The following is a 15,234-nucleotide window of genomic DNA, read 5'->3' on the forward strand; positions in this document are numbered from 1 at the left end:
ACAACTGGAACAAAGACTTCAAATTGATACAAATTTAGATGATAAACTTTTATGCATATAATTTTATAAAGAACCATTCTAGCTACTGATTGATTCACATAGTGGTAGCATTATTTTTTGTAACTACTAAACATTCCTAGCTTGTCATTATAAAGTAAGTTGAAAAGGTCATAAAGGTGAAAGATTTGTACATACAAGAGCAGTTTGTATCGTAAAGTGGATAAGTGAACTGATTTGATTTGAAATAATAAGCTTAAGAAATGATAAGCGAGGTGATGATGAAAGAGACTAGTATAGACATCTAAAATATCGTAAGAATATTAAACAGGTGAATTGAAAGAAATGGTTTAAGGGAAGGCTGTGTTGGCTTTGTGTGAGGCTAGTGATAAAGAAGGGAAAGCTAGGGGTGCCTGGGTGCCTCAGTTGGTTGGGTGTCAGTTTTGGCTCAGGTCATGATCTCGAGGTCCTGGGATCGAGTCCCGCATCAGGCTTCTTGCTCAGCGGGGAGCCTGTTTCTCCCTTTCCTCTTCCCCCTGCCTATGCTTTCTCTCTCTCTCTCTCTCTCTCTCTGACAAATAAATAAATAAAATATTTTTTAAAAAGGAGAAGGGAAAGCTAGCCAGGATAGGGTACCAATGCTGAGAGTGTATGAGAAGACACTTTGATTCACTTCTATCTCATGTTTCCAGGACACTGGGGGATATCCTGAGTCTGTAACAGTTCTAGGAATCCTCATTATTCAAGCAGGACAGACAGGTTTTTCCCAGACATGGTCTGAAAGACCCTCCACCAGTATGAGTAAACTGTGGAACTAGCTCCGTTCAGGAGATGAGCTGCTGAGTCAATGCCACTTGCATATTAACCTGTGGGTGCAGAGTGTCGTAGCTGGTGAAAGCTGGCATTTTGTCCACTAAGCCATCCCCTCCAGCAGGATGAATGAACCTTGCAGCCGTAACTCTCGCGTCTCTATTGCAACACTTTTAATGATAGACACTGCAATACAAAACAGGATAAAGAGGCAATTCTGTAGAGTAATTTGGAGTATTCCTACTTACTCGTCATAAAATAAAGGTGACCGACCAACTTCTTTCACGACTTCTCCCATTGTAACATCAAACTTGGACACACTCCCATCAAAATCATCTTAGGTTCTCAGTAGAGTTTTCCTTCTGGTGGATTTCATCTTCCTTGGAGCGAGTGCCAGGACACTGAGAAATTCCCAGGGTGGGGCCTGGAAATCGTCGGTTCCACCATCCACCGCTCATGCCATTGTCCTTTGCGTATCCCAATTCTTATTCTCCATCTTGCCATTTCAGCCTCTGTTTCTCCACTTAGAAGTCCTTCCTTCCTAAATGAGTCATTTGTCTCAATTTTATTAGTTATTTTACAGAGTAGTGTAAATGCCCAGGCCTTGCTAGAGCAGAAATTCCAGAATTTAGATTCCAGCTCTGCCACTTGCTGATTTTGTAACCTTGGTCAAGTCATCCCGTCTCTGAGCCTCAGTCTCTTTGATGGGAAGAATCATAATGTCTAACGTAGTGTTGTTAAAGCCAATCCCGGCAAAGAACATTGCACGGTGGCTAGCATATTGCAAACACTCAGTAAGTGTTATATGCTAATATGTTATATGTTACTCCTTCTTGGGCCATTGGACATGAATTTAAACAAAAATTTAGAAACAATAAATCAGTTGATTATTAACCTACAACTTCGATGTAACTTGAGGCATATACTTTTGGTCACTTTGATATTAACATAGTATCAAAGTGGACTGGTCCTCATAAACATAAAAAAAATAAAGGAAGTGACTTACAGATAAGAGACTAACTTCATAAAAGCTTTATTTTTACTTAAGATTTGTAGCTTCTTGGGATGATACCTGCTTTTGCTCATAGCTGTGTGTTCTGTTGTCCCTGGATGCGCCCCTCGTTCCCACCATCTTTTGAAACAGTCTGACTTTGTGAGGGGTTAGGGAAGGGAGAGGTACTTAGGTGAAGGGGTTTGATCTCATAGACCTTTTCCCACCCTCTCAGTCTGTCACCCTCTCCCTTTCCCCACGTCCTCCCCCTCCCCAGTTGTAGCCCCCCCCCAACCCATCCCCAGAGCCTCCCTAATCCACAACAGATAAGCTTCATCAATGTATGCCAGGGTGCTTAATTATTGCTGTGTTCCTGAGTACTGGTTGTTTTCTACATCCCTACCATGAAAACTTAGCAAACATGCACAATGATCTAACCAAAGCCAAGCGCAGTTAACAGTGTGATAATGAGCCTTCCCTTATCTTATACTTCCATGGAAATATACATATTTACACATTTCTTTTCACCTTGCATGGACTCTTTGCATTTTACGGTTCTACACTGTCTGTGTTTCCTCATCAGATGCATTCTTCTAAAGCATGGTTTCTACTGATTTTGTAGCATTCTATGCTGTAAGTGTAATTTATTTATTCAGTTCTTGATGATTGGACATTTAGGTTGCTCCCAGTTTTTTACTATTATAAACATTGCAGTAAACAACTGGGGACATCTTTGTAAACACCCAGGATTATGTGCACGAGGAACCTGTAATATTTATTAGATTGATCTTTAGTTATTTGCTAATGAATGGTTACTTGTATTCTCAAAAACAAAACTGATATTTAAAGCTTTGTGCATAACCCATGGCAGGCTACCTGCTCAGTGGGCATCTGCTTCTCCCTCTCCCTCTGCCCCTCCCCACTTGTTCTCACTCTCTCTCTCTCAAATAAATAAAATCCTTAAAAAAGGAAAAAAAAAAGACTTTCTTTCCCCCTCTGTCTGTTCCTACCCCCTCCCCTGGAAGAAATAAAATATTTAAAATTTTTTTAAAAGTAAGGAGGATCTGGGTGCAAATTGAGTTTTAATCTTAAAAATCACATTTAATTCTCTGGGCTGCATTTTCAACTATTGTAAAAAGGAGATACTAATCCTAGTTGTACAGGCTGCTGTAAGAACTGGTCTGAAATAAACATAGTTTCCCTTCCCTTCGGTCTGACATTGTATTGTGACCCTCTGACTAAAATTACAATATGTTTTAAATGAAAATACATGAGTTTGTCATCTAGCACCAAAAGGCTTATTTAAGTTGCCAGTAATTGGATATGTGGACTGTAAAAGTTGCATGTGAACTTGTACATTTTTCCTTGATCCGTGTTAACCTCCAATAAGCAAAAACATCCCCCCAAATTCAGCACCTAAGAAGCATCCCAAGGCTTTGAAAGTTGCCCCTGGCCTACAGGATAGAACCCAAAGCTCTTCATTTCCTCTGCTGTCTGGACTGTCCGAAAGACTCAGCCTCATCATTCACCACCCACAGTAGGGCATCTATCATTTCGACAGGCATCTAATATTTTCTTTGATACCTGTGTAGCGTTTTAACCCCTCCAATCTGCCAGAAGACCCCTTCCCTGGGATGAGCTCCTCCAGGTCCTTTCAGCCCTAGACTCTCCATCAGGCCTTGTTTGGGGCTGTTCCACTTCAGAGTGGCTTCCTGTGGCATTGCATCAGCATCATTGACTCAGAGCTCGCACCTGCAGGGTTCAGAGGCGAGGCAGGGACGCGGCAGGGGAACAACCGAGAAACGATGACTGTCTTCAGTGAGAGAACAGGAGAATACCACAGGTCTCCTTCCTAGTGTGGGTAAGAAGCTGAGCCCTCCTTTGGTGAAGTCATCATTCCTGCGGTAGATTCAGAGCGTGTGGTGCTGTGGGGTGTCTCTTCTGAACGTGTGTTGACTGGCCGAAAGTGAAATGATTTCATTAGATCTGTAGCCAGTCATTATTAGTTGTGGCTTTGCAATAGCATCCGCTCGTCTCATTAAACTCCAGAAAAACTGAAAATTTAAAAAAAAAAATGGGGGATCAAAATGTCACCTATCAACCCTTGTGTGATAATCCGCACAGAAGCGGTGTTTGAAACACTCTGTGTGGACTCGGACTGCACCCGGCTCACTGCATCAGGTGTGGCTCTGGTTTGGAAGGAGAGCCCTGAGAAGTAAGGTCTATTGGCACAGATCTCCTCAGGCAGCTTTCTATGAAAGTCCTTTCTTTTTACCCCTTTCTGCCGTCAGAGAAAGTTTTCAGGCTTGGCCCTTCATCTTAAGCTTAAGTCCCTTGCCCCCAAACTGATTTCTGATTTGGCTCATTATTAATTGCTTATTTTAGAATGACTTACCTTTGTTACAAAACCCGAGAATTAATGAGGACTGTGTATGAATGTGGGCTTTATGACTGTGGTTGGAACAAACTCAATTTCATAGTTCTTCTCTGAGTGTGCAGATTACAGGCAATCCACTCTTAGGAGCCCAGTATGTGCCCTTCAGTTCGAGATGGTGCTCAATATTGGATCAGATATCTCACTGCAAAAAAAGGCAGGTGCATTTTAGTAATGTTTCTACTGAGTTTCTATTGTGTCTCATAATTCCCACTTATACTTATTTTTAAAATTACCAGGGTGATTCCTTTTCTTTAGAAAATACACACACATACATATGTGGACACACATGGCTCATAGACACTCGCATGAAAAAGGATACTTTTTCTTAAAAGATTTTATTTTTTTATTTGACTGAGAGAGTAAGGAAGAGAGAGCACAGGTGCGGGGGAGCAGAAGGAGAGGGAGAAGTAGACTCCCCACAGAGCAGGGTGGCCGATGTGGAACTCTATCCCAGGACCCCAGGCTCATGACCCGAACTGAAGGCAGACACTTAACTGAATAAATCACAAGGCCGCCCCCAAAGGATATGTTATAATATATGTTCTTCTCAGGGTAGTTGGTCAGGATATTTGTGGTAAAATAATGTAGCATACCATGTCAGAATGTATACTAAAAGTACCCTACGTTCTTTTAGGTCACTAAGCTATCACCTCAAATTTACTTTATTTGAATAAAAAACTATTTGAAGGAGTTTCCTCCTTCAATGTAGGAATTTATCCTAAAGAGAATCATAGGAGCACCTGGATGACTCAGTTGGTTAAGCATCTGACTTCAGCTCGGCTCATGATCCCAGGGCCCCAGGATTGGAGACCCCCTCTAGTCCCTGCATCAGGCTCCATGCTCAGTGGGGTGTCTGCTTCTCCCTCTTCTCCTCCCCCCACTAACGTATACACTCTCTCTCTTTCAAATAATTAAATAAATAATAAATAAAAAAATATTTAGGAAAAAAAGAACTATAAGGAGGTTTACAGAGACTGTATTCAAAGATGTCCATCACAGATTCATCTGTGATAACAAAAAGTTGGGAACAGCCTAAACACCCAACAATATGAGAACATTTACTGCGAATGATGGTGTAGTAATCAAAAGGAATTCTTATGGCCCGTTGTATTTGAAAATAATTATATTTGATTGAATCTATGGTAGAAATCCAAATAGGTGCACGTGCATGCACACACACACACACTCACTGACAAACAGAAAAACAAAGAGGGAAGAAAAAATATAACTTGAGAGGAGTAGTTACTTCTGGCTAATGCATAATAGATGATAGATAAATGTTGATTCCTTCTTCATCTTCCTCTGAATTCTCCAAGTAAATTCTCCAAGAGATATTTATTTTATAATTATGAAATAAAATAAAAAATATTAAGATGACTCATTCCCTGTTCCTGGAAAGATTTTGCCTGCCGTCCATTTGTCTTCTGAGGCTGTTGACTTTTTACGACAGAGGAGTGAAGGAGTGTGGGAGATGTTTACTAAACTGAAATGGTTCATTTCCTACCAGGCGCCACATATGCTAATTAAATGGCTGTTATTTTTTCCGTTGGATATTTTTTCCTGGTTTGTCAAAGATTAGTTGACCATAGAGTTGAGGGAGTCTCTATTCTGTTCCATTAATCTATGTGTCTGTTTTTTGTGCCAGTAGCATATTGTCTTGATGATTACAGCTTTGTAATAGAGCTTTAAGTCAGGCAACATGATGCCCCCAGCTTTGTTTTTCTTTTTCAACATTCTCTTGGTGATTCGGAGTCTTATCTGGTTTCATCTTACACCATACACAAAGTTAAACTCAAAATATATGAAAGACCTCATTGTCAGACAGAAATCCATTAAAATCCTGGAGGAGAGCACAGGCAGTAACTTCTTCGACATCGGCCACAGCAACTTCTTTCAAGACATGTCTCCAAAGGCAAAGGAAACAAAAGTAAAAGCGAAGTTTTGGGACTTCATCAAGATAAAATGCTTCTGCACAGCAAAAGAAACGGTCAGCAAGACTAAGAGGCAACCCATGGAATGGGAGAACATATTTGCAAATGACAGTACAGATAAAGGGCTGATATCCAGGATCTATAAAGAACTTCTCAAACTCCACACCCAAAAAACACATAACCCAGTCAAAAATGGGCAGAAGACATGAACAGACACTTCTCCAAACAAGACATACAAATGGCTAACAGATACATGAAACAATGCTCAACATCACTAGTCTTCAGAGAAATATAAATCAAAACCACAGTGAGATACTACCTTACACCAGTTAGAATGGCAAAAATTAACACAATAGGAAACAACAAATGTTGGCAAGTATGTGCAGAAAGGGGAGCCCTCTTACACTGTTGGTGGGAATGCAAGCTAATATAGCCACTCTGGAGAAGATTATGGAGGTTCCTCAAGATGTTAAGAATAGAGCTACCCTATGACCCAGCAACTGCACTACTGGGTATTTACCCCACAGATACAGATGTAGTGAAAAGAAAGGGCATGTGCACCCCAATGTTCATAGCAGCAATGTCCACAATAAGCAAACCGTGGAAGGATCCAGGATGCTCTTCAATAGATGAATGGATAAAGATGTGGTTCATAAGTACAATGGAATATTACTCAGTCATCAGAAAGGATGAATACTCACCATTTGCATCGACATGGATAGAACTGGAGGGGATTATGCTGAATGAAATAAGTCAAGCTGAGAAGGACAATTACTGTATGTTTTCACTTATATGTGGAACATAAACAATAGTATGGAGGACCAGAGGGGAAGGAAGGGAAAACTGAAGCAGAGAAATCAGAGGCGGAGATGAACCGTGAGAAACTATGGACACTAGGAAACAAACTGAGGGTTTCAGAGGGGAGGGGTGTGGGCAGATGGGGTAACAAGGTGATGGGTATTAAGGAGGGCACAGGTCGTGGTAAGCACTGGGTGTTATATGCAACTAGTGAGTCATTGAATAGTATATCAAAAACTAATGATGTACTCCACAGTGGCTAACTGAACATAATAAAAAAAATGGCTCTTCTTGGGAGAAAAGAAGAAATGAAAAGAAATGTGACTAGATGAATTGTATGGGTATAAATTACATCTCAGTAAAGCTTATTTTAAAAAAGAGAGATGGGAAATGGGAAGACCTACTGATGCTAAAACTGAGGGTAATTGTGGCTCTTCTGTTCATTTTCAAAAATATAGTAGAAAGAAATCATGTAGATTTCAGTTAGCACCAAGAGGAAGGAGCAGGGCAGGAATATGAGGGAAAGAGATAGGAAAGGGAAATCTCTGCGTGCCCTCCTTTGAGCTCCTGACCTCCACCTTTGCCCTGCTGTCTGGAACACGACCTGCTGCTGAAGCTCTTCTTGCTTCACGCTCCAGGGGCTATACCCGTGTCATGAATGCCTCCTTCTGCTTCAGTCAGCTAAGGGCAAATCCGTATTTGAACTGTAACAAGCTTTGTAAGAAATAGGAGCACATTCTTTTTTTCCCCCTTACACAAATATTTTAAATGTAAGGAAAACCTATTTACTTTCAAATTTATCTCTAGCACTAGCTAGTTCTTGATGTCTCTTAAAAAGCATGTACAGGGATATTAACATTTTTTTTCTATAACATTAAATAATTAACACATTCTCATTTCTGAGTATGATTTTTTAATGTAGTGGTTATCAAACAGATTTAAAATAATCTTTGAATAGAACTTTAAATATAGGCATTTCATTATTTTATTTATTTAAATATCATTATTCCTAATATTTATTTTAATTATTTTTTTAAGATTTCAAGTAATCTCACCCAAAAAGTATACCAATGTGGGGCTTGAACTTATAACCCTAAGATCAAGAGTCATGTGTTCCACCAACTGAGCCAGCCACACACGCCAGTGTTCATATTTATTTTAATAATTATCATGACAAATATTTATTAAGCATTTCTGAAACACTGTCTTATTCAAATCTCACAGCATCCCTAGGAGGTCAGCAAGGTTACTAGACTTATATAGTAGATGCGTACGGCACAACTGTTTCTCAAGACTTGATAGTTATGTTGGTCACACTCCGCATTTTATTAATAACACTTTTTAATAGAACCAAAGGAATATATTGGAGGAAGAAAAAAACTAGCATGAGTTTAAATTTGCAAATCTTGAAGAGTTGTGACTACAATTCTATAACTCTCTGCCAGTAAATGACATTTCATATTCGTGTATTCAAATGGCAAAAAAAAAAACAATACTTGGCATTTTCCCCTGCCAAGTAGGGTATCACTTTATCTTTATTCCAGTTCTGCTTTTCTAAAACACAGTCTGCCATGTATGTCCCTTTCATAATGTGTGGCCATGATGAAAAGCATACTCTCATGCGTGATGCTGACATTCTTGAGAAATTAATAATCTGTTTCAGAAAAGGCAAAATTATCCCTTCATCTTCATTGTTTTTGGTCATAGACCCATATTTGTTTCTAGCAAAATACGTGGTTTCAATTGGAAAAACTTAAAAAAAATTTTTTGTATGACTCTGATGGCCAAGGATTTAATTTATAAATCAAATCCAAATCCAGATTTTTTTAACCTATTGTTTATTTTTGCATATTCACTAAATATTTTCTTATCATCAAGTGTGTCTCATTAAGGATTCTGGTCTATAAACTCTAGGTGGAGACTAGTTGGTACCCTGCTAATCCTAGAACAATTACGTAAAGAAAGGAGAACTTCCCCCCCCAACCCTCAAAGAGACAAAAAAACAATGATTCACTAATTATGACATTGGTTTCCTGGAACTAGCTGGAGATCATAGTCACATAACAGTAGTGGCTAAAACAGGTAAAATCAGGTCAATTTTAGTTCATTTATATGTGATCTTTCAGCCACATTTGTTTTTCACCTTACGGTAATAGCTAAAGATATTCATAAACTAAATTCAATTGCTAAAATTGCCAAAAGGAGATTAACAATGACATTTACTTGTGAAAATTAATTATATCTTGATTTTTTTTTTTTTTTTTTTTGGAAAAAGAAAAGATTTGAAGTGTTTGCTACAAAAAGACAGGCATTTTAGTTACATAGAAAGAAAGTTACTTGCAAGATTCCTATTGGGTTTGAGATTTTATTTAACAAACTAAGAAGCCAAAGGTAGTCGCCATTCATGAAATGCTACCGTATGCCAATCACCAAGCTCTCTGCCTTCCTCTATTGAATTTTACTTTTACAGCAAACCTAGGAAATGTTCTTGTGTTTATTTTTGTAAATGTGGGATATAGTCTTACTATTAGTGTGAGATCGCACAGTTCGTCCTTGTCAAGGTGGAGATCTGTTTGTCTCCAGAGTCCCAGTTCTTCCCAGTGAGTCAGACGGCATGCTTGTGCAGACCAAATGGCAAAGCTGCCTACCTGACGGGTTAACTCCGCATTCCCAATGTAGACTTGCCGCTATCGTTCTGTTTTCCCATGTGAAGAAGTATTCAGGCTGTACTCAGTCCTGTCCTGCCACGTGGGTCGGAATAACTGGTATGTATCAAAGCTTCCCCCTGGGATTTGGGATTTGGAACTCCTAGAATTACTGCTCACTTCTTGTCTCCTCCTGCTACCCTTGCTTCCGCAGCCAGGTCAGACACTCCCAAGACCTACAGAGGCATGTAGGGCTGTCTCGAACCCTCTTGTTCCTTCCCTGTGGCCCTGCAGTGCTGGCCAAGCCAATCACATTATAAGGCACAAATGAGAGGAACTGCTCAGGTTTCTCTGTTCTCTTGGAGGCTCTCTCTTCTGCACTAGCAAGAAAAAAAGAGACTTATCTCACAAAAAATATTTCAGATTCATTATTCAGAATCGTAAGCATTTACTTGTTATCTGAAGATTTCCAATATGTGATTACCAAACTGGATTTAGTTGACTTCTCGTATTAACTCCTCTTCACCAAGTTCAAATACACAGAGCAGAAGCCTTGATAAGTCTCCTATTTTCATATGGAACCCTTCCTTTTGTCTTTCTCCCAGTTAGATTAAGGGGCCACCTCTAAGGATTGACACATCAAGCTGGTCTAAAGCTGCACACCACCTCCCTCAATTTATCGACCTCACACTTTTATTTAGCACCTGGTAGGTCAGGAACTGGGTTAAGCAATGATTGTACTGTAAGATTTACTTAGTTTCGACCCTCGTGGAGCTTATGGTCTAAATAGCTATTAATCATGTAGCAACATGCAAATGTAATGGCAGAATTTGAAAATTGGTGAGGAAGTGCAGGGCCACAGATGCATACAGAGAGAGGGACCTGTCAGGATTGGTGCGGGGCCCCTGTGACCTCCCAGAGGAAGTGGCTGTTTGGTTGACATATGCTTTTCAAGGGTTTGTAAATAATCAGCAAGAAAGACCTTTGCAGTTTTCTTTCCCTTGACCATTTTTCACTAGGCATCTTGTATACATCTGGTATATCTTTACGACAGTGCATTTCCGTTTTATAAGTCTGTTCCACACAGCACGTTTGAATTCCCCAAAGACAGGGGCTCTGTCCATCAGTGACCCTCAAACTTGGAAATGTCAGTGGGCCGCCTCCTTACACTCCTGTTAGACCATGTGGAGAGGGTCTTGATGGCAGGACACAGACTCTATCAGGAGTCTGAAAGCTTTCTCAAACCTACTTTTGTGGATTCCGTTCATTTTTTAAAAATATGTACTGGACTTTTTTGGTATTTAGTGTCATTTTATTGGCTTTTAATGAGCATTTAAAAAAATAATCAGAAAACTATTCCTGTAATTTCCCTGCTTTTATCTCAGGCCTCTTCAGAGTTCCATGTTCTGAATATTTTTGATGTTTCCAAAATGAATATGAATGTGTTGCCCTTATTTTTTGTTTGGTTCTTAGGTTGCAAAGCGTGTTATAAACAACTAGTAATTCTCCCAAAACAAAGCTGTAGGCAAGATAACAGAGCCACCCACTAAACTTTACCCCAAGAAAACAGAGAACTTTCTTCATTCCCTCAAAGTGCCCCTTCTTTCCTGATTTTGGCTTACACACTGAGCTTTTCTATGGCAGGAGACTCTATGAGGTTTGGCCTTAATCATTGTTCAGTAATATTGTTTTTATGCTTTATGGAGGACCAAAATTAGAAGTAAAACCGTTGAGTTCGTTGATAGGTGTGACAGAACAATCTTCTTGTTACTATTTGTTTCAACGGTTGTTATGTGATTATAAGTTCAAGGCCACTCCCTATTTGTGGGGGGTGGGGTCTCAGGTGAAGAGTGAGATCATTCGTTATATTTATCACAGTCTTTCCAGTCTGCTGGGAAGTGGTATTATCTTTAGACAGAAAGATGGATGGGGGGTGGGGGATGTCGTGTCTACTGGTAGAGTCAGATCCTTCTGCTGGCTTTGAAGGAAGTGAATTAGTGCTCAATGATCTGCTTTTATCAGTGGGAAGGAACATATCAAAGCAAAGACTGGTAGTAGGTACAAAAGGCATGTGGGTGAGTTGTGGTAGCATGTACTAGCCTTCCATGTTAGGCTATAGTTTGATTTCAATCAAACTTCAAATTTTGCAAAAGCAATGTTTCCTCTGTAAGCTTGACAGCTTCCCAGTACTAACTTCTGTTTTTTTCTCAGGAGATCAATGGTGATATTAACAGATAAGATTTTTTTAATTGTATAATGATAGGTGGTAGCATTTGGAACATCTGCATGACTTAATGAAGAGATGTTTTCCAAATAAGCAATATGTGATGTCACCAAATCCATTCAAAATTCCAGATAGACCAATATTGGACTAGAATATTACAAAATATGGAAAGGCCATCGAAATGGCTTTAAATTCCACATTGCAACTAATCTTTGAGAAATTATTGCTTGTCAAGTTTTGGTGTACATATATGTGTGATGCTGGATACAGAAGCAGATTTGAGAATCCAGCTGTCTTCTACTAAGCTGAACATTAACAGATTATCAAAATTGTAAAACAGTGCCTCTCTTCTCACAATATTTTTTTGCTTTAGAATAGTTATTTTAATTAAATTGCATTTTTATTTTAACATGTAATAGATTTTTTATTATTTTTCCAAAGAATTAAATAGATATTTAACAATCTGTCAGTTTTAATTGCTTAATAAGGTAATCAATGGATATAAATTGCATAAGCAAAGCTCTTTGGGTCTTCAATAATTTTTAAGAAAAAAAAAGGTGGTCTTGAAACCAAAATGTTTCTTAAACCACTCATTTGCATAGGAACAATCTTTTTCATTCATGTCTCTATTCAAATGGCATATGATTAGAGAGAGACCTATCTAAAAATAGCACCCATTTATTTTTCTTTCTGGCATTTACCATTATCAGACATTGTATTATGTATCTATTTTTTCATTAGCTATCTTCTCTATGAAAATGTGGGCTGTGTTAGGAAAGAGATTGTTGTCCGTCTTGTCCATTACTTTATCTCCTTCACCTACTGTAGTACCTGGCACGTAGTGGCTATTCATCAAACAGCTCTTGAAGTAATGAAAACATTCCCATGTGGATATTTTCCTTGGAGCGCTAAAGCTTTAGAGATTCCATGTGGAATTCTTTTTCAATTATGCCTCACACTTAGGCTATTATTTTTGAGTCTCTCATAGGTTTTTGTACTACCGACCACATCCAGTCAGTTTTCACATAATGTTCCCCAGCACCTTCTCCCAACGACACATTCATGTGAGTACCAGGTTCCATGTTTCCTGCCAAGAGGAAAGTGGCACCATTTTCCTCTGCTGCCACCATGGCCAGACACAGTCTCTTAACTACACACCCCATCCTAGGTGTGCTGGAACCCTCAACAGAACTGCAGGGCGTTCTACTGCAAAATGGGAAGGAATACACCTTCGTGGTATTCTCTCTTCGAGGGTCACAGAACATGCTCTAAAATTTTTAAGGAAAGACCCCTTGCCATGGTTTATTTATGACTTGTGTCTCTCTAGTGATCCTGAATATGGGAGAATGTAGAGCCCAATCCAAGTTAAGATCACTATGATCTGCTTAGACTCTCTCTCCCCTAACAATAAATACTATGCTAGTGTAAGCTCATTACATACACCTGACTTCTTTCATTAGAGCAGGATCTCGACCTTGGCTACACATTTGAATCAACTGAGGAGCTTCAAAATGCTGATGCCTAGTGTCCCACCCACTGAAGTTCAGACTTAGTCGACCTGGGATGCAGCCTAACCAATGAGAGTATTCAGAGCTCCCCAGGTGATTCTAATGTGCAGACCTGGGTGAGTTTCCCTTCAGAGACTCCTCAGTCCTCCCCACAGGGACTTCTGTCTTGCCCATCCCGCCAGATCATTGCCAACACCCAGCCTTAATTTTTTCCAAGAATTGAATATCACATGAAACTAAGCTATTTCTATTTTTTTTCAAAGGAGGAATAAGTCTTTTGTAAATATGGAATGTATTGGAACTGTAATGTGATCAATTGAATGAGAATCGGCCTTTGTTTTCTCCTAAGTGCACAGTGAGATATAAAATATTTTCTCCACGATTTGGTGGTTGTATTCAGACTCCTGATGCATCTCCCGCTGTTGCCCTCAATATGCATCCTAGACTAATAATCTCAAACTCTTTTCAGTTTCCTTAAACCTATGCAGTTAATTGAAGTCCATATTTCTTTGCAGAGTTGAGTTCCTGTGCTTAGAACAGCTTTTCTTACCCATTTACCCTATACGTTTCAAGGCATATAAGAATCATCACAGTCATCTGGAAGACAAGCCTTCACCACCACAAGGCAGGTTAGGTGTGCCCTCCCTGATGGAGTCCTCTCTTCATCCTACACATTTCTACATCACAGGGCCGTATTCTGTTATAGTTGTCTGACTCTCCTATTTGATTATGAACTCCTAAAAACAGACCATGCATTCTTCTTAATTTTTGCATTATCAATACCCAGACAAAGCATAACACATAATAAACCATCAGTAAGTACCTGTTAAGGAGAAGAATAGACAGATGCATTAAGTGTATTGTGTGTTGGGAAAAGTTAGTGAATATTTTATGAAATATTTATATTTGAAGTGTTCTTAGGGAGTAGATTTCTATAACTTTGACTTTATATGTGATGTCCGAATAGCCATATGATTTATCTTGGATCACACTCCTAGTCATTGTGTATCTAGAACTAAGAATTCCTGACTTTAATTCAGTGCCCTCACTGTTTAGAACTTTCTGTAGGTTTTTTATTGTAGGTTGTTTTGCTTGGCTTTGATTTCAGTTGTGTGAAAATTGTTTAGGTGCTGCTATGTGAGAAAGCGCTTTCTTGAGTATCAGTCAGATATTTGGGGGGAGTGCTTAAATTCCTAAGCTGCTCAATCACCACAGCTTACACTCTGCTCTAATGGTTGAAACCGTGGCCATTGACATCCTATGGTAAATGCTCAAATAGTTCCTTCAAAATACATGAGATCATTAATATATCATAGTATCTGATAATGTGAACTGCACAGTACTTGCACTTAACCTAGGTAAATTTTTAAAGCAACAGTAAGAGCATAAAACAAGAGTGAGAAATAGCATTTTAAATAATGCAGGCTAGGGACGCCTGGGTGGCTCAGTTGGTTAAGCAGCTGCCTTCGGCTCAGGTCATGATCCCAGCATCCTGGGATCGAGTCCCACATCAGGCTCCTTGTTCGGCGGGGAGCCTGCTTCTCCCTCTGCCTCTGCCTGCCATTCTGTCTGCCTGTGCTTGCTCTCTCCCCCTCTCTCTCTGATAAATAAATAAAATCTTTAAAAATAAATAAATAAATAAATAAATAAATAAATAATGCAGGCTATGTTACTTGGCATTCTATTTAATTAGGTATGCCCAAGAGAGAACACAGAATAGAAATATGAATATGCTCTATCTTCAGACAGTCTCTGGTTTTACATGACTCTTGAACTCAGGCATCATGCTGTAGTGTGGGTGCCTGGAGGTGAAAGGTAGGATTTATTTTTCATTCAGCATGGCCCTTAAACTGAGCCAGCTACCACCTCTGGTATCAACCAGAGAAACTAATC

The 15,234-nt window shown here is 39.4% G+C and overlaps 1 protein-coding gene across 3 annotated transcripts in view; it reads left to right on the forward strand.

The window, feature by feature from the left end:
• MTHFD2L (methylenetetrahydrofolate dehydrogenase (NADP+ dependent) 2 like) overlaps positions 1-15,234 on the forward strand; it is a 126,460-nt gene that overhangs the window by 58,520 nt on the left and 52,706 nt on the right. The gene's annotated exons all lie outside the window — the stretch shown is intronic.

This window comes from Mustela erminea, chromosome 2 (genome assembly GCF_009829155.1).
Source record: "Mustela erminea isolate mMusErm1 chromosome 2, mMusErm1.Pri, whole genome shotgun sequence".
In the NCBI taxonomy this organism is placed as follows: Eukaryota; Metazoa; Chordata; class Mammalia; order Carnivora; family Mustelidae; genus Mustela; species Mustela erminea.